Source organism: Crocodylus siamensis, chromosome 1, assembly GCF_052110815.1.
Source record: "Crocodylus siamensis isolate JL-2025a chromosome 1, ASM5211081v1, whole genome shotgun sequence".
NCBI classification, from domain to species: Eukaryota; Metazoa; Chordata; order Crocodylia; family Crocodylidae; genus Crocodylus; species Crocodylus siamensis.
In genome coordinates, this window is record NC_143395.1 from 183,039,381 (window position 1) to 183,066,449 (window position 27,069).

At 44.1% G+C, this 27,069-nt stretch overlaps 1 protein-coding gene across 6 annotated transcripts in view; it reads right to left on the bottom strand.

Moving 5' to 3' along the window:
* Nucleotides 1–27,069, bottom strand: part of SERTAD2 (SERTA domain containing 2) — a 106,477-nt gene that overhangs the window by 50,361 nt on the left and 29,047 nt on the right. For 2 of the 6 annotated variants that reach the window (XR_016442864.1, XM_090050662.1), the window contains exon 2: nt 8,513–8,654. The exons of 2 other annotated variants lie outside the window; for them this stretch is intronic. The gene's annotated coding sequence lies outside the window, so the exon portion shown is untranslated. Of the gene's footprint in view, nt 1–5,933; nt 6,195–8,512; nt 8,655–27,069 lie in introns of those variants that run through there. 2 more of the 6 variants (XM_090050670.1, XM_090050653.1) reach the window with 2 other exon arrangements.

Sequence of the window (27,069 nt, forward strand, 5' to 3'; positions counted from 1 at the left end):
TGCTCTGTAGCTTTTACATGGGGAATCTGCAGGGTGTTATCCTCACCACCCAGTAAATGGCCTATCCCAATCTGCTCATCTGCCCAGGGAAACCCTAGAGCAGCAGTTCCCAATCTGGTATGTGTACCACCAGCGGTACGTAGACAACCTCTCAGTGGTATGCATTACTAGACTTATTATAAATTACTTTATAGGACAAAAATTTGCTGGTGGTGCTTAAGGTTGTCTCATTTTAAACTGGTGATGTGCAATCTGTCAGAGTTTGGGCACTGCTGCCCTAGAGCTGTAACCTGCACCATGTGGTAAGTGTGTGCTACATTGTAGGGGCCAGAATACCCATCTCTTCCTTGCCTCCTCTGCACAGAGGAACTGTACCGGTTCTGTGTCTAAGAGGCTGCTGAAGAAATGGGTGCTGTGTCCCTCAAGGAAGAATTTCATAGTTTCATAGCTGGTAGGGTCGGAAGAGACCTGAGCAGATCATCTAGTCCGACCCCCCGCCATGGCAGGACAGAGTACTGGGGTCAAACGACCCCAGCAAGGTGTTCATCAAGCCTCCTCTTAAAGACCCCCAGGGTAGGAGCCAGCACCACTTCGCTTGGAAATTAGATCCAGAATTTGAGGGCGCTGGTGTTCAAAGGGAAAGCATTTTTTAAGAGAAAAGCCAGAAGGCTTTTGAACTGGATGGAACTGTTCCCTTATCGGGTGTTTGTTAGGTAAGCTTTCCTGTAGCAGAATAGTTCTCAACCAGGGCAGCCAACAACTCTCTTATCTAGTTATCTATAAATCAGGGTTGCAGAGAAGGGGAATGTGGTCCCATAGCGGTATGTTTCAGGTCAAGAGATTGCTAAAACAAGCCACGCAGGCAAACAGCTAAGAGACCCCAACAACAGTGGAAAGGGCCTCCTCCGCAGTGTTAACATGCAGAAACAAACTCTAATGCAGCAACAGACTGACTTGAGTTTATTTATGCAGGGGGGAAGACATGCAATCAGCAGGCACTTTTCAGACAAATAGGAGGCCAAAGTTTCTGTGGCAGAGAGTTTATAATCTAGAGAGAGAGAGAGATACTGTACAAGAGTATTCTCCCGCGTTTGTGTTTGATTGATTATTTGAGTTTATTTTAACACCTCACTGAGGGGAGTACAAGAATTTTACAGGCCTCCTACTACAAGGAAATATCCAACTTTAACCCAGATCAAAGACTCTGGACTCTGAGGTCACGTGGAAGAAGGTGCAGAGCAGAGAGAGGTGCATTGTGCACACCAAGAGAAGCAAGCAGAAGGAGGAAGCAAACTATTGAGAACTGAGGTAGGCAGGGGCTAAGCAGGGCAGGGGCTTGAAGGCCAGAGCATGCAGCTCAAGGCTGCATGTAAGGGGAGGTAAAGCCAGTGAAAGGATTTGAAGAGGGGCTAGACATGATTAGAGCATCAGGAAACAAGAGATGATTTTTGCAGCAGTGCTGTGGATGGATTAAAAAGGGGCCGAGGTGAGAGAGTCTGAGAGGCCAGAGATGGGGGAGGTTGTACTAGTGGAAGCAAGAGATGATCAAGTTTGGACGTGAAGTTTAGCAGAGGGAATAGAAAGGAATGAAGGGAGTTTGGAAACTGTAGAGAAACTGCATCAGGATTTAGCAACAACGCTATTGTAGAGGGGAGGGCAAAGTGGGGAGGAGAGAGGGGAGTCAAAGTTGCAAGCCATGTTTCATGGCATTATTTCAGCTAAGAAACACTGACTCAAATGTGTGCAAACAATGGACTATTCATTAGAGGGCTTTGTTCCCTGCAACCCAGTGAACTATTGTCTAGAGATTTAAATTATATATCTATATATGTGTGTCTGTGTGTGTACGTATGTATGCATACACACACATATGCATTAAATTCCAGAGAGTTAAACCCCAGATAAATTTCAGCAGTTTGTTTCAGAACTACTGCCCCCAGACCAAGTCCAGGCACTGTGTGTTCTTTACAATTTCCTGATGAGCACAGACTAATAATGGCTGTTTGTGACAGTAAGACTGTGACCGCAGTGCTGTTGTTTTAAAGGTGTCTTAAGTAAACAATGTTCTGGAAGCCATGTCAGGATAATGCACAAAATTATTTTTGAATTCTAAAAAAAAAAACAACACAGTTCTGCCATGGAAAAAGTGACTATGGAAGAATGGCACCTTCTTACTCAACAGATGGGTCTGCTGCATGTGTCATATCTGATCACTTCAACAATGGTAGGCTTTTTGCTATCGCTGCCCAGCCAAGACAGCTATAGGAAAATAAGCTGGACTCTATAATGAATATACATCATCAACAGACTATACCAACTCAAGTGCTTTTATCTTGTCTTTATTATATACCCCAACAGAAACAAGACACAATGGAGGACCTATTTGGCAAGAGACTGAGCTTACTATGGCTTTCAGAGCCTATGGTGAAAGTGTAAGGGCTGGCAGTTTGAAATCACTACTGCCACTTGGCAGAATAGTGGTTCTCTAAATCAGGGTGGCCAAAGAATGGCCTGGCAGGCTGGATTATCTGGCCCACGGGGCCCCTAAAAGTTTAGGAAATATTTATCTACCCCTGACTGCCTATCATGCAGCCCTTGATGGCTTGCCAACACTCAGTAAGCAGCCCTCCGCCCAAAATAATTGCCTGCCCCTGCTCTAAATGCTTAGGGTAGGGCTATTTTCTTGTAAACTGAGCACACCTGGATACTGAAATAAGAGAGAAATAAACCGTGAACCTCACAATACCAGCTCCATTCACTAGTCTGGGACCAAACTATCTTTTAGTTATTGCCCCAGACTCTTGCACAGCAACTCTGCCTAGAAAAAGAGCAAAAGATGTGGGGGGAGGGCTAAATAATATTGTTTTATGGCCCTAAAGAAATGCATACAGCTGTTTAACTGCAGTTTTTGTAATATACAGGTAGTTTGGGATTCTGTTTTGTCCTGTGGTGAATTATAACTTACCCTTCAAGTATATTTGCTAGCAGAAGTGAGGAGGAGAAAGTTGTCCTTGCCACCTCTTCACCCAATAGATAAGCACTTGCCTACGAAGCAGGAGCCCTAAGATCTAAAACCCTTCCTGACCCAGAGGAGGTTTGAACCTGTATCATCATTTCCTAGAAAGGGGCTGTAACCACCAAGGCAATGGGCTAGACAGTGCCCAGTTCCTGCACCAGTCCTACTTGCAAAACTGGCCCATGCATCTCTCACTCTGTCTTGGCTGTCTGGGGGACCTACTTCAAGAGGAGGGCTGCAGCACTTGGCAAGGAAACAGGCATTACAGATTCTCACCCTTTGGGTGGGGTAGAGCTAGAACCTGGGTCTCCTGCCCCTGGGCAAGTGCCCTAACCACTCAGCTGTTGGGTAAGTGGTGGGAAGGCCTTACTCCTTCTCACTACTAACTGCTCCAGATTTTTCTGCAACTAAAATGTTAGAACCTACACATGTTTTGCCATGCAGATACCTAGCCACTATGAAGCCCTAGCAAGCATGCTCAGTGAGCACATGCCGGCTCATACACAGAACTGAATCCCAAACTTTGCGGAAGTGCCAAAAACTGCAGCTATGTAACTGCTTGTGTGCCATCCAGGCACAACGGGAAACACAATGTAGCCCATGTATCCAAGACACAGTTCTTCCCCCAATAGTCCAGTGTATAAGGGTCACGGTTTCACCTCTTCTAGACCCCAGGATCATATGGGATTGGGGAGACACATCATCTACAGAACAAAAAGGGCTGCAGTGGAATAGGGATGTGGATAAAGTGGGAAGACCATTTGTGCTTCCCTTCATTGTACAGACCCATCACAGTCTGGCTTTCCTGCATCAGTCATAGATGGGCCAAGAGGGACCATAATGGTCATTTAATAGGACATCCTGAATGTCATATGCCTGTAAGTTATGTTTCACTGAAGCATAACTCTTAGTAAGAGACCCATCCTCAACATATTCTTTACTAAAGATTATTCTCGGCCAGGCTATAAAGGAAGTTTCCCAATAAGAGATTCTCTCATGGGCTTTCTGGTATTTCCTGGATTTCACTCAGACCACAGGTCCCACAAGAGGAGCCCCTCTACTTGGTATTTAATCACCATTGCTGCCACTAGGAATTAGGGATTACAGATATGCATAAAGATAAACACACTCTTAGGCAAGTTTATCAAACTTCTCCAAACTTTAATCCATTCCACTAAAGACTAAAAGGTAGTTGAGAGGTCCAATCTGTTTCTGCTTCAATCCAGATACAGATACAAATCTATCCAATTAGTCCTGGAGGGCAGAATGCCACCTCACCCTTGATTTTTCTTCTGGGGAGTGCTGTATGCTTCATTCAGCCCTTGACCACACTAGCAGCCAGGGTCCCTCAGAAAAACAGAAGCAGCACAAGTACATCTTCATTTTTTGTGAAATAATATAGTTTGTGCATACTACATATTGCACATCCAGTACGTACATAAAACAGGTCTCTGTTACTCGAAAGAGAAGTAAAGGCTGATGAGGTAAGAGCCAAAAAAACCTGTCCTAGTCATCAAGGTTACATTTTTATACACATTATGCGTGTTTATTTCATATTCAAGGTTAATGTGGTTTACAAAGTATCTCAATACACAGGTCAGGCATGGTGAACCACGGTAGCGTAGGGACATGCTAATAACTGCCACATAAAAAGGTGTGCAACTAAGCACCAACAGAGCATGACATTAAAACATGCAGTTTTAGATCTGAAACCCCCCTGGGTATCTTGGGTACCCAGCCATGCACAAGGTTGGTCTTTGAGGTACTAGGCCATGAGTCTCATGGCTTTTGGGGCTCTAAATATTTTACATTAATCTGAACTTTCATTTAAAAAAAAAAAAAACAACCAAAATGTCCCGACATCTTTTCTTGTGAAAACAACCAAACTCCTTTCCTCCTTCCCAAGTCATTGAGGGTCTTGACCCCAAGGCTAAGGGTCAGTTAACAGTTAGTTAATGAACTTTGGGTCCCAGAACCCTTCCAGAAAATCTTCACTGGGTTCCCATAATACATCTAGCAGCAAATTCAGTTGTGCAGAGAATGCCCACTTGCAGAAATAAATGTAGGCTGTACACAATACACATAGATAAGTAGCTAGACTTTACCAGTCTGCTCTTATCAAAGCTGTCATGGCTGTATTACATATTTTTTTCCCTTCGCCCACCTATACACAGAAAGAGGACTTTGCCATCATCTCCCTCAAAGCAAGGTACAGAGGGGAAAAGATTCAGGTCTGTAGAGAGCTCTGCATTCCCTACAAGAACACTGCAATCCAGGGAAAGCTACTGCCCTTTCTAGTCTTTCAATACTGCCAAAAATGCAGAGGAAAGGGAGGGTTGCAAAGAGCCAGACTGTGGAGGAAAGACCAAAAGGAGGCAAAAGAGATGAAAACGAAGGTAAGGTAAACCTACCAGGTGAAGGGTTTGAAAAGAGATGAGAGTAGAGTGAAAGAGAAAACATGGTGAAGTGAAGAATAAGAGAAAAGGTTCGATAGAAAAAGAAAAGAAGAACAAAAAGGAAATAAAGTTTAGCTAGACAAAAAAAAGAAAAGAAAATACACCCCTGTTCAGAGAAGAGGAAGAGGAGAGTAGGAGGCAGAATCAGATATTTTTGCCTTCTCTTACACAGGTGCACTCCCATTCAAGTTCGTGGCTACAACATGACAAATACAGGGCCCAAAATGAGAGCTTCAGCAGATACATTCAGATCAAGATTGGTGGCCCTCTCCCTCCAAAACAGATATTTTAACAATGCCCCTGAGAAACCATCCAGCACTATGAAGGGCATGCAACATAGCTGGCTGATTTAAAAAAAAAAAAAAAAAAAAAAAAAAGGAATAGTATTACAGACCAACTGACTTGCTTCAAACTACACACATTACCAGGTCAAAATATTTCAACTGATCATTTTTACTCACCGAACGTACTCTTATTGGTAGTCTGGATGCTGCAGAAGCATCGACTCCAGAAAGCATTGCGCTGCCCGTGTAAATGAAAAAAAAAAGCTGCCCCCCCGCACGCACACACACTCACACGCTGCCATTGTGCTGGGCCTCAAAACTCCATGGAAGTCTGGTGTGAACTTCCAGCTCAGGTCCCAGGCTTCCCAAGGGCAGACTTAGAGGAAAGATGCGCTATTTTCCTTTCATCATTTGTATGTGGGCTCTGGGGCTGACAAAAATGGCTGTGTAGCTGTACTGCGTGCAGATGAAGCTGCAAGCAAATGTCTTCACTCTTTCTGTTGTAATATGATACCTGGCCTCAGTGATCGCTCCAGCTCTTGAATTAGGAATGGAAAATGTGAGAGCTTCTCTTTTACAGAAAAGGTCTAGGGATGAAAAAAAAAAAGTATCTGGGCTACTTTCTTATGATATTTGTTTTACAGTGGACTTTAACCCCTGACAGAAGTGGTGTGTGTATACACACAGCTCTATGGTGCAGAGAGGTTGCCCAGTGCTCTCTCCTACCAGTTTCATAGATTCTAGGGTCAGAAGGGGCCTGAGCAGATCATCAAGTTCGACCCCCTGCCATGGCAGGAAAGAGTACTGGGGTCAAATGACCCCAGCAAGACATTCATCTAGCCTCCTTTTAAAGACCTCCAGGGTAGGAGCCAGCACCACTTCTCTTGGAAGTTGGTTCCAGATCCTAGCCGCCCTGACCGTGAAGTAGCGCCTCCTGATCTGAATTACCCTCTGCCAGCTTGTGACCGTTATTTCCTGACACTCCTGGCAGTGCTTGGGGGAACAGGGACTCCCCCAATGCCTGCTGGTCCCCTCTGACTAGTTTGTAACAGGCCACTAGGTCCCACCTCAGCCTTCTCTTGTGGAGGCTGAACAGGTTCAGGTCCCATAGCCTCTCCTCATAAGGCCTGCCCTGCTGCCCCCGATCATGTGGGTGGCCCTCCTCTGGACCCTCTCCATGTTGTCCACATCCCTCCTGCAACTGGGGGAGTACTGCAACTGGGGCCTGACCAGTGCTGCATAGAGGGGGAGGATCACCTCCTTGGACCTGCTTGAGATGCATCTGTGGATGCATGACAAGGTGCAGTTGGCCTTCCTGGCTGTGTCCCCACACTGCCGGCCCATGTTCATCTTGGCATCAATGATGACTCCAAGATCCTTTTCTGCCTCTGCACTGATGAGAAGGGAGTTCCCCAGCCTGTAGGTATGGTGCTGATTGTTTCTCCCCAGGTGCATCACCTTGCACTTGTCAGTGTTGAATCCCATCCTATTCTCGTCTGCCCACCCCTGTAACCTGTCTAGGTCCGATTGCAGCCTATTCCTCCCTTCTAGTGTGCCCACTTCTCCCCACATCTTAGTGTCATCTGCGAATTTGAACAGGGTGCTATTTACCCCCTCATCCAAGTGGCTGATGAAGATGTTGAACAGTGCAGGCCTGAGGACCAAGCTCTGGGGGACCCCACTGCCCACATCCTTCCAGGTTGAAAATGACCCAACTACCACCACTCTGGGTGCAGCCCTCCAGCCAACTAGTGACCCATTTGACTGTGTAGGTATAAACACCACAGTCCCCTAGTTTTTTAATGAGAACGGGATGAGAGACAGTGTTGAAGGCCTTCCTAAAGTCCAGAAAGACTATGTCCACCGCAACATCTGCATCTAAGGATTTGGTGACCTGGTCATAGAAGGCCACCAGGTTGGTCTGACAGAACCTGCCTCTAATGAACCCGTGTTGGTTGCCCCAAAGCATAATCTCCCCTGCTGGCCCCTCACAGACATGCACCAAGATAATTCTCTCAAAAAGCTTACCCAGGACTGAGGTAAGACTAACTGGCCTATAGTTTCCTGTGTCCTCCTTCCTCCCTTTTTTTTGAAAATGGGAACCACATTGGCCATGGTTCAATTTTATGAAAGATAATGGTTTGAAGCCTGAACTTCCCTGCATTGCCACACTTTTAAAACTGGCTTCCCCATTTTGCATCAACAAGCTATAATTTTGTGGGTGCAAATAATGGCATTTCAAGAAACAGTTTCCACCAGCTGTTTACTCTTGCAAATCAGGGAGTCTGCCAATTTCATTGCCAAGAGAAGCTTCTGCAAACTTTTCCTTGCAGTTGATGGCAAGAGCAAAATGGGAGGTTGCATTAAAGTCCCTATTAAAACACTGTCCCCTAATCTTTTTTTTTTAAATCCCTTCAATATATATGTTTTAAAGCAAATCAAGGCATCTTTGTACCTACTGCCTTGTTATGCAGCCTCCATCACATGACTGACAACTTTAATGTCCTAAGAAAGTAGAGGTAGCTACCTATAAACAAAACAGTCACTGTACTTTGCAATATAATTCTCAACTGCTTGGCTTCCACAGGGTTATTTTGCATCGGTGAAGTGTACAAGCATATTCACATGGTTGTGAGGAGAAACATTCTAGCGGAGCGTTGTCTATAAGTGATTTCAATTAAACAATTATACTATTTGCCAAGCATTTTGCATCCTGTAACACACGCTGGAAGGCTTTTGATGGCAACCTAACTTACAGGCTTTCATTCAGGGGCTCATCTTCACCATCCTGCTGATTTCAGTGTCATAATGCAAGGCAGATTTAGGAGAAGCAGCAAGTTTCCTGCACCTTTCTTCCCTTCTGTGGTTTTGCAAGGCCCATCCCTTTATGCTCAAGGACTGCAGGAGAACAAAAGAATAGTCATTATGGGAGAAGAACTTGTTTGCTCATCTGAAGCCTATCAAGTCACTTTCCTTTACAGCAGGCTCGCAAACTCTGACAGACTGTCCACCACCAATTTAAAATGATACAACCTTAAGCACTACCAGCAAATTTTTGCCATATAAAGTAATTATAATAAATCTGTTAACGTGTACCACTAGTGGTACACATACCACAGATCAGGAACTGCTGCTTTAGAGAAGGAGGCTTACATCTACATCAGGCAGTAAATGAAGGGGAGGAGACAAATTATTTCTGCTTGGTCCTCAGTGAGACAAAATGAATTAGTGGCACAATTGGGCAATGATCATTTGATAAAGGCCAATGACTGGTTAATGGTGACAGCTTTCCCAAGCCATTAGAAAATGCAGGCAGTTAAAGAACGAGGGCCAAAAATCAGAAGGGGGCTAAAACTGGTTTAACCTCCTCTTCCCCTACAAACTTTTAAAAGCATGCATTCTTCTGATCAGTCAGGGGACTTTAGCATCACTGTAGGTGCTTTGCATGTCAGACTTACTTCAGTGAGATCTGCCCGGATCAGCACAAACGCCTATACTTGTCAGTATGGTGAGAAACAGGGAGCTCCTGATACAAACTAATCATAAGCAATAAAGGCCTGCCTGCTGAATTAAACACTGAAGGGGAGGAATCCTTCTCGGCTGTTGGTGCCCAAACTGCTGTTTGTGGAGAGCTGGCTGGTCACAGAGTGCTGGCTCTCCCATCTTGCTTCCAGCTGCTTCTACAGATGTCAAGGTTCTCCAGTGCCAAGAAAGAGCTGGGAAAGCAGTAAAAGCAGCTGGAGAAAAAGGAGGAGAAGCTAGACTAGCTGCCTCCAGTGAGGAAGGAGATGGACAGGAAGTAGGTATTGCCCTTAAGCCCTACCCAAAACTGTCAGTCACCAGTAAAGGAATAACATGCAGGGGGAAAAGGGCCCAACAAATCCCATATCTATTTAGAGGAACTAGAGGAAATGATGCCCTTTAGATCTGGGCAACTTGATAAAGCCAGGCAGCTTCTCAAGGAAGATGGGGAAGAAGGGAACCAAAAGAAGAAAATGATCAAGCAGCAGAGAAGTATATACAGGAGAGGAGAGACAACAGAACAGATGAGAGGAGGTGAGGAGAGACCATTAGCTGATAGCAAGAGCAAAACTCCCACCTTACAGATTTACCATGTTGAAGGCTACTGTGGCAGGGCACTGCGGGTGCCTGCCACTTTAAGGGCCTGAAGACAGCAGCCCGTAGGTGCCTGATGAGGGCAGCCATTTTGAAGCTAGGGCTGCCCATATAAATCAGGGCATTTTGCTGCTGGAGTCCAGGAAACAACATTGCCTGGCTGCTGGTATCATCTGGAGCTAAGGGAGGAGTTGTAGGGGATGGTCAGGAGGCTCCTCATCCTGGGCATGACCTAGAACTGCACCCTGCTGGGAGTGGGGCTCCCAGTGGCGCAGCAGCCCCCAGGAAATGCCAGCCCAGTTACCGCCCTGGTGAAAGGTGGGTCGGGGCACCTTAACCCCTAACTCCCACAACTGGGTGGGATACCCCCTTGTAGGGTCTGGAAACGGGACCCCAGAGAGAGAGCGGGGCCATAGACTCAACCTGTCTTGACATCCTCTGACTGGTCCATGCTGGGGCCAGGACTGGAAGGGTTGAAGGGCCGGGGCCCACCGCAAGCAACACCCAGAGCCGAGGGCCTGGGGCTCCGACTGGCCTGAAGGGGGGCCAGGGCTAGTGAGCCAAAGATCCCAGGGGAACCACACCCAAAGGGGAAGCGGTTCAGGGAGCTCTGCTGCCCAGAATGAAGGCGGAATAGGCTGCCTGAATGGAGGGATCCAGGTGGGGTTCAAAGAGCAGGATTCTGGGGCCCAGAGTGGGGGCCAGTGATACTGACCACAACTGGATGCCATCTGTGAGGCTTGGGCTGCGGTGTAAGGGAGGAACAGAGCCGCAAATAGCACCCCTTGACATCAGGGCAAGAAATAAGCAGCCTCCCACTTAATTAACATTAATTAATTAACAGTAAGGCATGCCAGGTGAAGTGGGCGGTTAGCCCAGAAACAGGTGGGCGGGCCGCAGGGGAAAAAAAAAAAAAAAAAAAAAGAGTCGGCCTTAGGCAGACCCCTTGTTACAGCTACTAAAGAAATACCCTTTCCTACATTATCGTACTTTACCACTTGGACAAGTACTGTAGTCACGACATGAACAGGGGGACAGGGGAGAGATAGTCCAGAAAGCAAACTCTTAAAAGATGTGTTCCAAACTGTGCAAAAGCTTTTTCACTAGGAGTATGGGACGAGAGCTCTCCAGAGCTCCTGATTACACTGAAGGGGCAGTAAGGCCCCTTACATCTTTGCAGTAAGGCCCAAGTAAGTCTGAAACAGAACGGTTGCCTCTAGCACAGAGTCACCCAAATGCTCTTGTTCCCTGCCTGCAAGGATGTGAAGGAAATAGACTTACCTCCTAGTGTGATTTGAATCTGCATCTTGCACTTCCCTGCATCAGTAGCCAGGAATCTAATCTCCTATTAGAGCAAACACTGCTCTTCTAAAGTGAACATTCATGGAGCAGCTAGAGAGGCTGCTCTCAAGGTTATTCAGCATGAGTGTGTGTGATGAGACTATTGCTATTACACAGAATGATAAAAAGGTATGCCCATCACCATGGTATCCAGACCCATTTTACATCATTTAGACCAAGGAGACATTCCCACCATAACAGAGCATGTACTCCCTTTTTCATGTCCATCTGTACTTACAGGGCCAGACACCACAAGACAAAAGGAGAGGAGGGGATAGACAGCAATCACAAAATTCCTATGCAGGACACTGCCACTCTTTAAATGCAGTCAAAATTGGCTTCAAATGGATTTCTAATAAGAGCCTACTGCTGAGAACACCCCGTGCCCAGCTTCTGTGAGCATTTATCTTGGAACGGACACAGCAGAAATATCCCTAAGCACAGGTTCTGGGATAGGGACAGTGGGAAAGACTGTCTGTGAGACAGCTAGGTTATAAACTACTAACACTTTGCTGACCATGAACAACCCTACCTTGCATTTCTCCCCCAGAAGTAATTTGGCAGCCAAAGGAAAGCACAGAAGACAGGTATAACATGCTCTAGCCAATATGCCCTCTTTTCAAGGTGGACAGGTGTGTTCTACAATAAGAATGATAATTCAGGGCTAGATTTAACTCTGGCTAGTCTTGAAAAAGGAAGTGGTGACTGTGTGTGACAGAAGAGAGGTAAAACCTTGGCAAACCAAAGATGAAAAGGGATGTTTTGCAGGTCACTATGGAGGGTAAAACCAAAAGAACAAAATTGATCTACTCTGCAGGCAGGCAAAGACCTCACCTGTAGGAATAGGCCTCCCTCAAATGACCCTGCAGATTCTTCAACACTTCTTCCACTGCCAACAGTCCTCAATTCCCTTTTTCCAGGACACGCCAAAGCCAACTGGGTTTATGCAAGTCAACTCCCACCAGATCTTCAGCATTATTCCCAGCATTGTGATACCACACTATTATGGCAGGTGCTCCAGACAGACATTAGGGGAACAAAGAAAAACTGAACTTGAGTCTGATGGGAAGGAGACAGATGAATATCATCAGTATAGAAACAACACAGACCTCACTACTTGTGCTCGCTCTCTCTCTCTCTCTCTCTCTCTCTCATAAGAGCCTCATGTATGTATAACAGAGATGGCAAAGCTGAATCCTGCAGAACTTTTCAAACAAGCATACTTTCATGACACATGATAGCAAAAGTATCCTGGTCTGCAATACCTGGCCTCCAACCATTCTTTTTTTTCCCCTTCATCTGTCACCATTAATTGGTAACTTGTTTGGAGCTGATAAGATGATAAAGGAGCAAGAGGCCCATTGGAGACAAGGAATAGTTGTGGACAATAGATGCTCCAGGATTAATAGATTAATAGATTAATAGATGCACTGGGCCAGACAATACAACCAGATCTAATGCCATAGGATCCATCCATTTCCAACTGCAGAACACCCCTGTAAATTCTTTGCCTGATCAGAAGGATGGGAAGGCATTTACCCTAAGCTGGAAGAAGTGTTACATTTCTTGATATTCCCAGCACCCACAGGAAAATCAGATCCAAACTATATTTGCTTATATGATTAGAAATCAGTCGCACATGAGAGAGCACCCTATGACTGACATGAAAGTCACGAGAACTCAGGTCACTGGGTCTTGGTGACAACAGTAGTGGCCCCCAGCTCTAGTAACTGGCATATAAAGCCTGGGAGAGACAGGGTGAAGATTGTCAGTATAATCACAGGTGTCACACACCAAATGCACGCACTTGAACAACTCTAATATTGGAATGAGGCACCTTCCACATCAGAGGCCTGACAGAGAAAGCACTGCAGAAGTCATGGAGATAGTAACCACAAGCAGACCACCTTTAAAACAATGTGAATTCCATTTATGCTACACCGTTTAGGACAGGGGATGGGGAGAGGAATACTGAAGGAACCCAAAACTAACAAAAAGTCATATATATTTTTTTAAAACCAAACACCACTATGTGAAGGCTACAGGATTTGAGAACACTGTTCAAATGTGTCATTTCAATCACAGTTCATTAGGAAAAATACCTAAAAGAAACAAAAAAAGCACAACACAAAGTTATGGAGATGTCATAGGCCTTCACAGCCTACAAATCCACATTGGTCAAAAAGATTAACTGGATTCGGAAGAACACTTGGGGACCCTGGGTGGAGCATGCCCAACAGAAGTTGACCAGTACTACCAAGGGACTTAAAATAAAAGTGATGTCAGGAAATGGGTGGGGATGGGAAGGGGGAGAACGGTGAATGACATGGCCACCGCCAGGAAACTCTCTTGGCAAGGCTCGTGGAAAACAGAAGTGCATAAGAGTAAACCGACACAAAGCGGTGTGCAGTCTACTTCCCATGCTAATCTGTTCTCATTATCAGAGCTGTAAAAAGGGGACAATTGCCAGCTACCAAGGCTGGGACTAGTGTCGCTTCACCGCACCTCATGCTTAGGTATCATGTAATATGGGTTTTGGTGACAGTGGGTAAAGGAAAATGAGAACTAAAAGGTACATATTGTTGATATATACAGAACTCTGGAAGTTAAGAAAGAGAGAGACAGAAAAGATGAGAAAGGAAAAAAGAAAACACCCTGCTAACAGCAATACATTGGAAATAGTGGATGTCCAGTAGAGGTTTAGTTTTCCAGAAAAGACAGCAACCAGTAAAGTATTGCAGCAAGCAAGTTACCTACTAAACAGCCCTTTAGCAAGGGAGAATGAAGTAACACCTCACCTCAAAAGGGGAAAGTATTTTTTGAGAAAGCAATAAAGCAGAGGAGGGTGGTGGACATTGTGCTATTTTGATTCTGGTGCCTCAGCACGTCCCGAGAACTCCCATCAGAAAGCTGCAATCCAGAAAGTACCTCTGAGGCCCAGTATTTACTACACACAGAGATCACCCCCTCCTAAGTTCAAATGCATGTGTAATAGCAGCCAGAAACAAGACACAGAGCACCCAAGGAGTAAAAGGAAGATAAAAGGAAGCTACGCAATCCAAGAATATATTTTTGCAGCAACTTATCATGGAGTGTATTTTCTAGTTCCCAAAATGAGCGGTTATCTTAAAGGCAGGCAGGCAGGCAGCATACCGTGGAATGTCCAACATGCAAACACAATCGCAGTATCTGCAGAATCCTGTTCTCATTGCATTCGTCTTCTCCCCATCCTCCCTCATATTTCTCAGATTCAGTGTCTTATTTACTATACAGAGCTCGGTACAGACACAGGCTGAAGCACAAGCCCTACCCCAAACAACTTAATCCGTGTGTTTAAGGCCAAGGATCAGAAAAAGGGAACGTTAATGTAGAAAAACTGAAATAGAGAAATTGAATAATTTGCTCAAGAACATCCAGCAAATACGTTGCAGGGCAGGAATTGACTTCAAGTCATTAGAGACCCAGACCAAGGATAGTCCCTTTGCCAGCAAGTAAATGACCATCATTCCTCTCTATTTTCTCAGTCAGATTACATATGTTCCTGTAGGCAAGGGCCAATTCTCTCATTTCTGCTGTGAGGTGCCTGTTCTGGATGTTGTAAAAACTAACAAAAGGTAATTTCTCCCTTAAAAGAGTCTTACTTGAAAGCAAAGAAACTGTACTTCCCAGCCTTCTGCCTACATAACTATTATTATCTATCAAGATATATATGTTTTAGACAATAAAAATAAAGATGTCAGCATATACAGTGTTGAAGAGAAAGCAACTCATGGAGAGTAATCTACAATTCAGTACGATGTGGAACATCAAAAGGACACTGCCCTTTGTAGAAACAAACTTACATACTAAGCATTAAATATTGTATGTTTAGTTTAAAACAAGCCTAAGAACGTCTCAGATCTGAAGGCATATTGTAATCAACACCCAGTGCTTCTTGCTGAGAGACCAGCAACTTTAAATACTGCACAACAGTTTGTGCAAAATACCATACAGAAAGCAATTACCATTAGTGAGGTTAGTGGGCCAGCCAGGTCAGAGGTTAGCTCACAGACAGGTAGGCCTGGAAGCATTCACGAGGCTGGAATTTTACCAAGTAATTAGGCTCTTCAACCTAGGGGTCCTTTAACCCCAGGATAAATCCATCCATCAAGAATTTACAATTATAAAAGGATGCTGTGGGTATATCTTAGGGCAAGGGTGTCAACGATATGGCCCACTGGCTGGATCCAGCCACCAGAGCTCTATCATCTAGCCCACAGCGCTGCTTGAGATTCTGGACTATACAATGAGTGCACCCTGGACCAGCCCTGCATGCCACATGCAGCAAGTGCTGGCCTCAGCCCTGCACATAGCACATGGAGCCATCCTGGCACATGCTACACATGGTACTGGAACTGGCATATGCGCTGCATGTGGTGCATAGAGTGGATCCAGAACACGCACTGCATGCGATGCCCATGCTGGATCCAGCACACAGGGTCAGTCTGTGGGCCCACTCCAGCACCACGCGTCTTATGTGGCCCATGGTGTCTGCTGAGTTTAATACCCCTTAGAGCACCCCCTAATGAAGAAGTGCTATTTTTCAGAGATTTGTTTCTTACGGGAGTTTCTTGGAAACAATAACATAGTCTTAATGCAAAAGGCTACTACAAGTTGCTGCTTACACAGCAGGTTTGACTATCAGATGCAACACATGTAGGATTTCACTTGCTTCTCTAACTTTCCAACTAAGTGAATACCCTTTGACAAGAATTAGCAGAATGCAGGTACTTGGTGACAGTCTTATAAAATTGTAAAATTGCCTTCACAGGCACACAGTAAAAGCACCCTTTATGCTGTGGTTTCAAAGCAACTCAAGGATAGAAGAATCCAGTTTAACCCCCTCCTTAAAATCTGCTATTTAATACGTAAAATTTATTGTTTTCCTATTTATCTGGAAGGTGCATGGAAAACTATGGATTGGAGTTGTAACTTAACACACCTCGGTAAACTTGGTTTCTACCATGCAAAACCAGCAGAGTCACTACCTGTAACAAGAATTACCAGTTCATTGCAATATTGTTTGCATACTATTCTGTATAGGTAGGGCCTCAATGTTCTCTCTCCGTCTTGGCATTCCTGGATAATTATCCCAAGTCACTGCCTTCAGGAAGCAGCAGCACTGCAGTCAGACACCCCTAAAGGAGTGCACCTTTCCAGGCATTGCAAAAATTGAGTGAAATCCTGGCTTCAGTGAAACAGTCAAACAGATTTCTAAGGGGACTGGATTTCACCCTGTCTTTGACCCACCCCCAGAAACATTGCTATACATTTCATCATGTTTAGGGGAAGCTCATATTTCAAAGGTTGCCCAAAATGCACTAAAATTTCAGGAAAAACCAAAGATTGCTTTGGCCTGCAAGCTCAGAGGAGCCAAAACCTGAATGCAGAGCTGAATTTTGCTTGGTTTTGGTCTGACACTGGACACTGTTTAACCACAGGTTCACTCAAGTCACTGCCAAAGCTCCCCATGTCACTCTCTAACTCCAAGAGAAGCAAAAGGTTTTGCAACAGAATGTGTTCCATTTAGGTTTTGTTAAAATCTATAAAACACTTAATCTTCAATTAAGTGTTTTATAGAGACTGTGCCTTTTCAAGTGGGCATATAGATCACTAAAAATATTCTTGTGTCTGCATCAGTAGTTCTCAAGCTTTTTGGACTCAAGGCACCCCTCATTAGATGCTAACCCTTAGCTTTCACTCTCTTTAGTCAAAAAAAGATAATGAAGCAATTTTTTCTGTTGCAAAGAAGCATTCATGAGGCTGGAATTTTACAAAGCAGTTTGGGTCATCAACTGCAAAAGGTCAGAATGTTTTTAACACTATGGATTCTTATTTGAAATCTTGTGAAACATATTTGCAAACTTAACTGAGCTAACACTGTGTGGCACCCCACAACACCCTTGAAAGAATCTTAAGGCATTCATTGCACCCTGCTTGAAAACCACAGATCTACACTGGGGTGTCAAACATCTAGCAGTGCAGGCCAGACGACTGGTGTGGCGTGGCATGGGGCCAATCCACAGACCTCCTTCCCTTCTGCATCCCCCAGCATACTGGATCTGGTGGCCACTCCAGCTGGTCTGGGACCCACATCATGTATGGCACAGATCCTGGAGTAGCTGGAATAGGTGCCAAGCATGGCAGTCTGGCTGGAGTGGCAGCTGCCATATACAGAGGCTGCCCAGACCAGATTGCACTGCACACAAAACTTGTTTCAGCCACTCCAGAATCTGTGCCACACAGCACCTGCTCCAGCCAGTCTGGGGCCTGCACTGCAGGCAGCACCTGTGAGCGCCACATACAGTACAGGTCCTGGACAGGCTGGAGGGGGCACCATGTAGAACATCCATGAGCAGGCAGTCTGTGCTGCACAGTCTGGTTGGGGTGGCCTCCATAATGCAGCATGGCTGCTGCTGCATCTGGACTGCACCACATGGGACACTCATTCTGACCACTCCACAATCCATGCTGGAGGCAGCACAGGTTCCAGACTTGCTGAAGCAGCCTCCAGGAAAGGCATGCTGCGGGAGGCAGAGGGGAAGGTGTTCAGTGGGCCCAATCTGGCCCGTGGATCAGCTCTGCACCGTGATCCATGCGTGTCTGACCAGACCCAGGGGCAGCTCCACGGGCCAGATGGCAGGGTTCCGCAGATCAGATCGGGACCATGGGCTGAAGGTCCGACACCCCTGGTTTGGACCATGTCTAAATGGAAATCAAAAGGACCAACCTGTGCCTTCGGTTACATCCAAAACAGCCCCACCAATATAGCACAGCTTTAACCAAGAGTAGAATTTGATCCAATCTGCAAAGTTCAAACAACTACAAAGCTGAAACGTAAACTAAGCCCAAGGGGTTATCTAAGTCAGGGGACCAGGATGCATTACAGAGCACTGCATCACCTGTTTAAATCCAAGACAGACTCAGGACAAACACTAGATGCTGGCTTTATCTTTGGATATTCAAAGTAAACTTTGGTCCCCATGAGCTTTTCAAAATTTACTTTTCCAATTGGCAGTAACAGCCAGTCTTGCCAGCTCTGTAAACAACAGAGGGACCAAGGCATGAATGGATTTGAAGGCTAAGCTACTCTCATCCCTAGAGACAGCTGCTTCAGTTCAAGGTAGAGGTCTGCTGGCAAAACACCATGGGGCAGTCTGCACAACTGCGGGCTGTCACACCTCTTCTGTGAGTAAGCAGAGGGCTTCAGGCTCAGAGCAGTTGGTTAATCTGGCTCCTTTCACAGTCATTTAAAAACCAACTGCATTCAAAATAAATATGTTTTACTGATAATAGATGAAAAGGGAAGGGGGAAGGTTTGGCTGCAGCATTTATTAAAAGTGCATGTAACATATAAAACCTCGCTCACTCACTGATACAATCAAATCAGACCGTACATTTTGTGGCCTACAGTCATACCATCTTGGGCTATGATCTAGTCAGCTCTGCAAGCTAAACAGGGTCAGATTGAGTCAATACACCAGGGAGAGACCCCAGGGAAAAATTTCAGGTGTTGCAGGAAGTGGAACTAATAGTGATACAGTAGTAACACGTTCCTCTTTGCCAACTTGTCTTCAAGGGACATCACCGCACAGTAAGCTAGGGTGTGAATTTACAGGACATTAGGGAACCTGCAACAGCTCTCCATATGGACACTCAACGTTCACTCAAAGGCCTTGCTTCCCTTTTTGAAGTGGGGAGTTAGCTATCTCGCCCTTACTACCCACTAAATGCATCCACATGGGGAATTAGTGAAGGCACACTGTAATCAGAACACTGTCAATTCACACTCTGGCTTCTGCACGTGAACTCTCCCTCTATAGCCAAAACCCAAGTCATTATTATTCAGCGACTGACAGTCTTTTTTTTATATCTCATTTTAAAATATATATGTCTCAACCATCTGACCATTGAAGGGTCTTTGCAGAAGAGTGAGCTCTGGTATTCTGACTGCCTTCCATTTTGGATTACTTATTTACTTACTTTCCTCCTCATTTCAAACAGATACAGTAATCTTTCCCGCTTCCTGTCCTAATCTCGTGTAATTGTGTTGTAAAATAAAAGTTATGTTCCAGCCTAAATGTGAATACGTTTTGTCAGTAAGCAAAACTTTCTGTATGTTAATAGTTTACAAAGTGCAATAGGATCCTTCCTGATGAACTCAAATCACAAGCGTGTACTACTGTTGAGATACCTGCATTAAAAAGTTACCAACATAACTCACCTACAAGCAACAGAATCAGGTGGCTGTAAACTAGACAAATACAACATCCAAGGTAATTCACCAGCTCTGGTTTGTTTACAAGATCTAAAACTTGCTGCAAAAGCTAATTATTTTATTTATGGGAGTCCTGAGTGTCTAGTAAAATGGTCATGCTTATAGAACATGTTAGGGTACACATGTTCATTTCTATATTCCTTGTAAAATCTTCTTGAACTGCGATGCAGTATATATACTTGCAATCCATTTACAAGAAGTTTCCAAGGGTTTTAGCAGCTACTGAGCATCAGATAACTAAACCCCCAAACAACTCTCAAGCATCTACCTCATGGAGGCAAAATGATTTCATAGTCACAAAGCTTTAATAATGGGACTCCCTCAGGGAGGCAACATTAAACATTGATCATTAAACATTTACAGAGAGCATCCAAAGAGAAACACAGAGCAGTGATAACAACTTGACTTCTAATCTTTGCACTTTCAGCTAGTCAGCAGTGTTCAGAGAGTTACTCCTACATGACTCAAAGCAACTATATTTCATGTTCCACTTGGGGGCAGGGAGGGAGGGGATTCACATAAGACTTAGCTTCTCCTTCATTACTATTTCCTGCGGATATACTTCAGATTTTCATTATCTGTGACTTTATCAATTAACGTTTTCAATTTTTCAGTCTGCTGGCTTGTTTTCCTTCTTAGACTATCAGAACTAGTGATAAAGAGCACTGTAAGAAACTCCAGTTTCACTTTCCACTGGTCGTGCAGCAAACAGTCTATCAAAGAACTTACCCTGCTACAACACATGACCCATGAGAATATGGGGGACGGGGTAAGATGGGGGATGAGGAACCAGAAACGGAATCAAACCCAGTCAGTTCCCTCATCCACAACCCTCCTGCATAAAACTGTAGGTCCCCAATCATTGTCACACTCATGGTCTGCCCGTGTTTAGAAAGAAAGGGATAACTGAATTATTGTACAGAGGTAATTTTGGCAAAATATAGGGGCAGGAGGAGAGATGACTAAAATTCTGGCACAGTTTGAGAAAAAGCTGCCTTTGTACAATAAATGATAAAAAACAAGCAAGCACACACACACTTACAAAAAAATTCATCCAAGATCATACAAGTTAATACATCAGGGGTTGAAGCACAATGCTCCCCTGGCATTTTCAATGCAAGAGGCTGGGCAGTAAAACCAGTACGGAGATTAACAAGCCTGGGATAAATTCTGCCCTCAGATGTGCACTACTACCTCCTACCAGCTTGAAATTTTACAACGTTAAATGATCAGGTCTGTATATTTATTTTTTTTAAAGGAAAATAATGCAATTAAAAAAAAAAAAAAAAAGCAAGTCAAGCCTCAGGATATAGCTGAAAAGGCTGGATCCTTATGCCAAAACAAATAGACACTTTTTTACCAGGAGTTAAATGGGTGAGATGTAGGTCACATACCCCCTCCCCCCTACTTTTAGGTTCTGCAGCTGCCCAGATGGTCACCTGTCAATTTTGGTGGTTTTACTATCACAATATTTCTAAATAAAAAAACAAACAAACAAACCAAACAATCTGGTTGTAAATTGCTGCATTAAAAAAAACAACAAACACAAGCAATGCTACTGGACACAGCAAAACTGGAACTAGCTACACACCATGTGCTTACAAAATGCACAACACACATTTGGGGGTGGGGGGAATCCCTCTGATCTTTCACTTTTAGTATTTTTTACAACCAAGATTGGTTTGTTTGGCGTTTTTTAAAATTGAAAACCCTCTTTAAAAATCCCCATGTTTGTCCGACAGGTTTTTAACCCCTTTCTGTTCAACATGTTGGAAGAGCTAAGAAGCCACTTCTGGACAAAATAAAAGGGCCCAGGAGCAGCGCAGCGTGGCTGTGCTGTTATCACAGATGCAGTTCTGTTGCTGTCTGCTGAAGTCTTGGTCGTGCGAAGCCACACCCTCCGCTTGGCACGATGCATGTGCTGTTTCTGGCTCCCTCAGCAGGGCCCTCTCCCAGTACTGCGGAAAGGAAGTCAGCTTTGGCCAGCAGCTGTTACTGCCGCTTACTCCCTGTCACTCACAGAAAGGGAAAGAAAAATGTTGAAGAGGCAGCAACTTGCTTTCTTTGTGGAAGCTTTTTTTTTTTTTTTGGCCTCAGATCTATTATTCATGCAAATTGCCTTTGTTAAGGCGCTGGTTGAAAGTCCTGCCTTTACTCAAATGTATTCATTATTAAAAAAAAAAACACCAAACCCCAAAACAAAACAGGTTTTGTCCATTTTAAAATCAAAGCGATTGAGGTTTTTTACAACAGAAATAAGTGCTTCTCTGTGAAGGTGACAAGACTCAGCTGAAAACAAGAGGGGTTTTTTTGTTTGTTTTTTACATGCTGCTGGTCAGCCTGAAATCAGTGCCTTCTGTCCACTCTGACAGACAGACGCAGGGCACCATGGATAGCAGGCATATACAGCTGTACGAGCAGCCACGTAACTCACCTGGCTGTCAATGACACCCACATTCCTGTTCAGGCAGCATAAATCCACAAGATGCCATTCCCTTCAGCTCATGAGTTTCCCCACCCTCTCATGTGCCTTCCTGACTTCTTCCTCCCTGTCTGACTTCTGTGGCTTCCCCTCATGGGGAGATCAGTATATTTCCTGTGCCTGACACTGCCCTTAAAAGGATAAAGCAGGAGGCAAGCAAGAAGGAGATCCTTTCCAGATTGAGGGCAACATCAAGGACAAGACTGACTGCCAGCCGAAAGGACAGTCCCCTAGATGTGCAATAGACTCCTTTGCTGCCCTCCTTCAGTAAGGCATGTCGCCCAGTACGAAGGCAATCCCAATTACTAAGGACAAATGCACAATTAAAAGGGCCACAGGGGTAGGCAGGTATGTATTTGGTAGCCATGTTGGTCCGAGATAAAAAGAAATGCAAAACTCTAGAACTGTTGGTTCAGAAATTATACCTTTTATTAGACCAACTAAGAAACCACAAAATAATTATCTTTTTCTACAAGTCATCAGGCAGAAAGGGGTAGGGAGGTATCCAGGTTGTAGCTGTACTGGTCTAGAGGCAAAAGGAATCAAAACTTGTGGAAGAGGTGATCTCATTTATTAGACCAACTAGATATTTGCAAGCAAATTATTTTATTACAGAAAGAGGCAGCCGTTGGGCAGAAAGAGGCCACAAAGACCGCACGAGAGTTGCCCTGTCCTTATTCTGCTCTCCCAGAACAGGGGGCAGAGCAATCTCCAGAAAACCCCAGCAGCTGATGCAAAGGCACTTTTATCCTCCTATGCCTTGCTGCTAAAGCAGTAACAGAATTTACTGTCTTTTTGTGTTCCTTGGAGCAGGACTGCTATTTGGTGACTGGCCAGCATTCACCACTGACAACATACGTGCCATATCTACCCACAGAGAGGGGAGGGAAGGCTGGGCACACTTCTTGGCAAGCAGCCCATATGCCTGTAAAACCGTGCCACACTGGCCGGTTACTCGGGCATGAAGAGACAGCATCGTTTATTTATCCATGGAAAGGAGAAGGACAGAATCCTTCCTTTCTCCTACTCTTACAAAGCAGAGTACAAGATCTGATCTTTGGCGAGACTGTCATGTAGAACCAAAACTCCTGGGTTGCTAGCTGGTGGGGTTCTTCCCAGGGGCCAGGAGTTTATCCATGGTGCACAGGGTCTACCCCGAGGCTCCTCACATTGCTTAAGTCTCCCACATAGGCACTGGGCAGTATTCTGAACCCACTAGTGTTGGCAGCAATACCCTTATTGATTGCAGCAGGGTCAGGATTTCACCCTCTGTGGATGTGCATAGGTGGAGGGCATAAGTGAACACACATTTGCACCTCCCCCTCCCCTCCCCCCCCCGGCAACTCAGGGAGAGAGTTGACAGATGTCAAAGATAGCTTCATACCATGGGGCAACCTGCTTCCAAATGTCTTTTTCCTACACGTTTATAACATTGGCAACTGGGGACCAATGCGGTCTCATTCAACTGGACTGTTTAAGATGGAGAGTGGGGGAGGGCCCCGACAGGGCTTTGTGCAGCTTAAACATCAGGAAGGAGCCAGGTGTTGGCCCTACAGAATACAACAGGGCAGATGCCACATGATCCAACTAATGCAGACCTCTCATACCCAGCATGCCCCACCATCCCTTTCTTAGCTGACAGAGGGTCTGTGCAAAAAAATAAAGCCAGTTCACTTGCTCTGGGTTGATGGAAAGGAGGAAAGATACTCTATATTCCAGTCACAAAAAACTTGAATATTTGGGATTTAGACAGCTAGCAGCGTGGATTTTTCTAGGTATTTTTCAACCACCTTTCGCTTGCCAGCATGCTACAACAAAGGCTATTTTGCTTATTCCACTTGTATCTAAAAGATCAGAAGTTTTGACTTGTGTAAAAAATGGACATATCCTGCTCATGGCAAGCACCTCAGGTGAGACCTGACCATCTTCTACCCACAGTGGTTTGAAGGGACAACTTGGCTTATAGCTACTTCAGACTCTTCCACTCTTCAGACACTATTCTCCCATCTTCAAGGCCTAAACTATTCCTATCTTCCACTCTTTCAATAAAATGTATGGATATACTCAAATGTTTGTTTTCAGTACATGCCAAGTGATTTATTTATGAATTAAATCAACAACCCTATGCCCCAATGGTTGTGAAACCACCCCCCCCAAAAGATTAAGCATGTTTAGCTCAAAAAACTATGACGTTGGCCATTATCCTCATTGCCTTCCGGGATTTTACAGATTCCACAAATCCCTCACTAGAGGACCTGCAAGGAATACATACTTTTCATCTGTCTCTACTGCACCACAAGGAAGAGAGGGAAACCTGGTATTTTACACAAAACAAATACCTTAAACATATTCTGCAAATCATTTGGTGGGAAACATTTTAATCCTGAAAAGTTGTTTTAGCAGATTTGTTAATTTTTTGCTGTAACAGTCCTGATTTTCTGTCAACCAGCACAGAGGTTTTCATGTTTGTTTGGACTCTCCTGCTGTTACCAGCTCAACAAACCATTCATTTTTAACTGTTGATTTTGGCATAGGAACATTGTAAGTTCATAATAGAAGTGTGTTTTCAGTGGTAAAAATCTGAACAATAGAAAAGTCTCTTTAAATATCTGGTTATGAGGAGAACTATCTTGTAATACATTTTAATCAGTGGCTTTATATTAGAAGTATAAGGGAGGCTCAATTAATTGTATGGGAAAAGCATTTTTAGTGTTACACTATGGTAACTATTTACATTTTTCTATTTTAAAGAGAACTGATTTAAGTGTAGGATGATCTGGGTTTTTTTTTTTTAATACTGCATACAGTTGGAGTTTCTCTGGAACTTAACATCTCTAGTGCCTATTTGACATTTAATTCATTCAACGTATGTAAGATTAAAGCCTCAGCAGAGCATTGGTGTATTAATTTTGGGTACGAGCAAAGCAGAACATCCAAGCTGGAAGAAAGAGTCTTTATATTCTGGTAACAGAAAATAACATCTACATCCTAGTAAGAAGCTTAGTTATGCCAGGCTCAGTTCTTTGAACTACATCTGGACTAAGTAAAACAAACATTAAAAGAAAAAAAAAAGCCATAATGAAAGAGCTTAATTTGACACAATGGAAAAGTCAAATTTCGTCATCTGCTGGATTAATTGTTATACAGTACTTTAACTGTGCTCCAATCTCTACACCAACAACATGGATTCTAAATAGCAGTAAATATTTGAGAGCCTAGATTCACAACAGAAAGTACTATGTATGCTGAGATCAGAATCAAAATACCCTATAATATGGTACTTAAAGCCACCTCTCCACTGCCTGTGAAGTTATCAGGTATTGCTTTATTGCTTTATTATTTCTGTCATTAACCAATCTATTTTTTTGCAGAGTCCTCTAAAGTGTAGCCAGAGATTATCAAAGCCAATGACAGGCTTTCAACAGCTTGGCTAGCTGAAAAATCTCTCAAGTTGTATGGCTATCACCACTGCCTGAGCTGACGTCAGACTGTTGTTTACAGGAGATGGGATCCTGCCAATTTTGCTGAGCTGAAGACAGCAGTGTCCGGCCTCTTTTGGCTGAACACAAGCAAGAACAAACTCCTTTTGTGTGTGCGTGCACGTGGGAGAGGGCGAGTGCACATGCAGATATGCATGTGTGTGCACACGGAGCAAAAATGCAGCTTGTTTTTATCCTCCACTAGGACACAAGAACAAACAGGCACACACTTCTCACACAGCCTCCTCTCTGCAATAGCAACGATTTGTTGCCAGATTGCAAATAATGCCCCCCCCCCCAAACAAAACAAACTTGGCTCTGTCTTCAGGACAGATATTAGTATGACAAGAAACAGATCAAAACCAGAAAGAGAAGCAAGACAATTTGGGGTTCTTCTTACTGACGCTAGAGAAACTTCACCAAAACTATGCCTGTCCACTAATCAAGTATTAAGATTATATTTGAATATCCAGAACTTTACACCAAAGGGGAAAGCTTTACAGGAAGCACCTCATTTTCAGAGTAGCTACAGTTCCTTCCTCTTCTAAAATGAGGAAAGTCCCTTGCCAGTGCTAACAGTCAAGCAGAATTCACTAGAGAAGTTGATTCTCAAATCTACAGTTAAGAGAAAAAAAAAAAAAGTATCTTGTTAGTAAGAAACGCACTACTGAAAATGTGTCTGGAGTAAAACAGGGACAATATCAAGCCAAGTCTTTAGGCATTTATTTCTTATTATACCTACTTTTTTTTTTTAAACATAGCTTCAGATATCCGTATCAGGTTCAGGATATCCTTATCATAATTTAGTTTCTTCTTAGAAACAGAAAAGTTTCAGTACAGTCAAAATGTGACCATTGTTTGTCTCTAAGTGACATCTCTTGGATTCACACTCAAGTCCTGAGGAACATGCTACCATGTGGCTGACAGAAACAAATGTACAGCACTGAAGAATTTTTTGTTCCACTTCAACTTGCTTTTGACCGTTTCCCCCTAAATTTATGGCTCTCCAATTCTTTCATTCCTCTCCTTTCATAAGGCACCTTTTCACAGACACATACGTATTAATTCCACACTATTTTATCTTCTGATACATCTTCTCTTTTAAGGTTTCCAAATATTCTCAAAGGGTTTCAACAAGAAGACCATCAAGGAGGGCTCTGTGGACCATGGGATCTCTCTTTGCTGCAGTTTGGGAGCCAACAGTATTTTCTTGAAAAGAAGGAGAAAAGTTGGAGTTCAGGCTTCTCCACCTACTAGCTATAATACAATGGACACAACGGGTAGTCTTGTAAATTCTGTAGATCTGAACCATGGGCAAGGACCATGTTTCAATATATGAAATTGGAGCTGATGAGCAGAAAGCTTAATGTTCTACATTTGAGAGGTCTATTAATCTGCCTAAACCAGGGGTGTTCAACCTCTTGTCTGCAGGTCAAATATGACTCACAGAGCCTTTGAATCCACCCTGCAGGGCTCCCTACAAGTAGGGAAATTTGGTGGTGGGGGAACAGTACCCATTAATGTGGCCACCCTTCCCCTTCAGGGCCAGACCACATCCCCTCTCTCCACATCTGGATT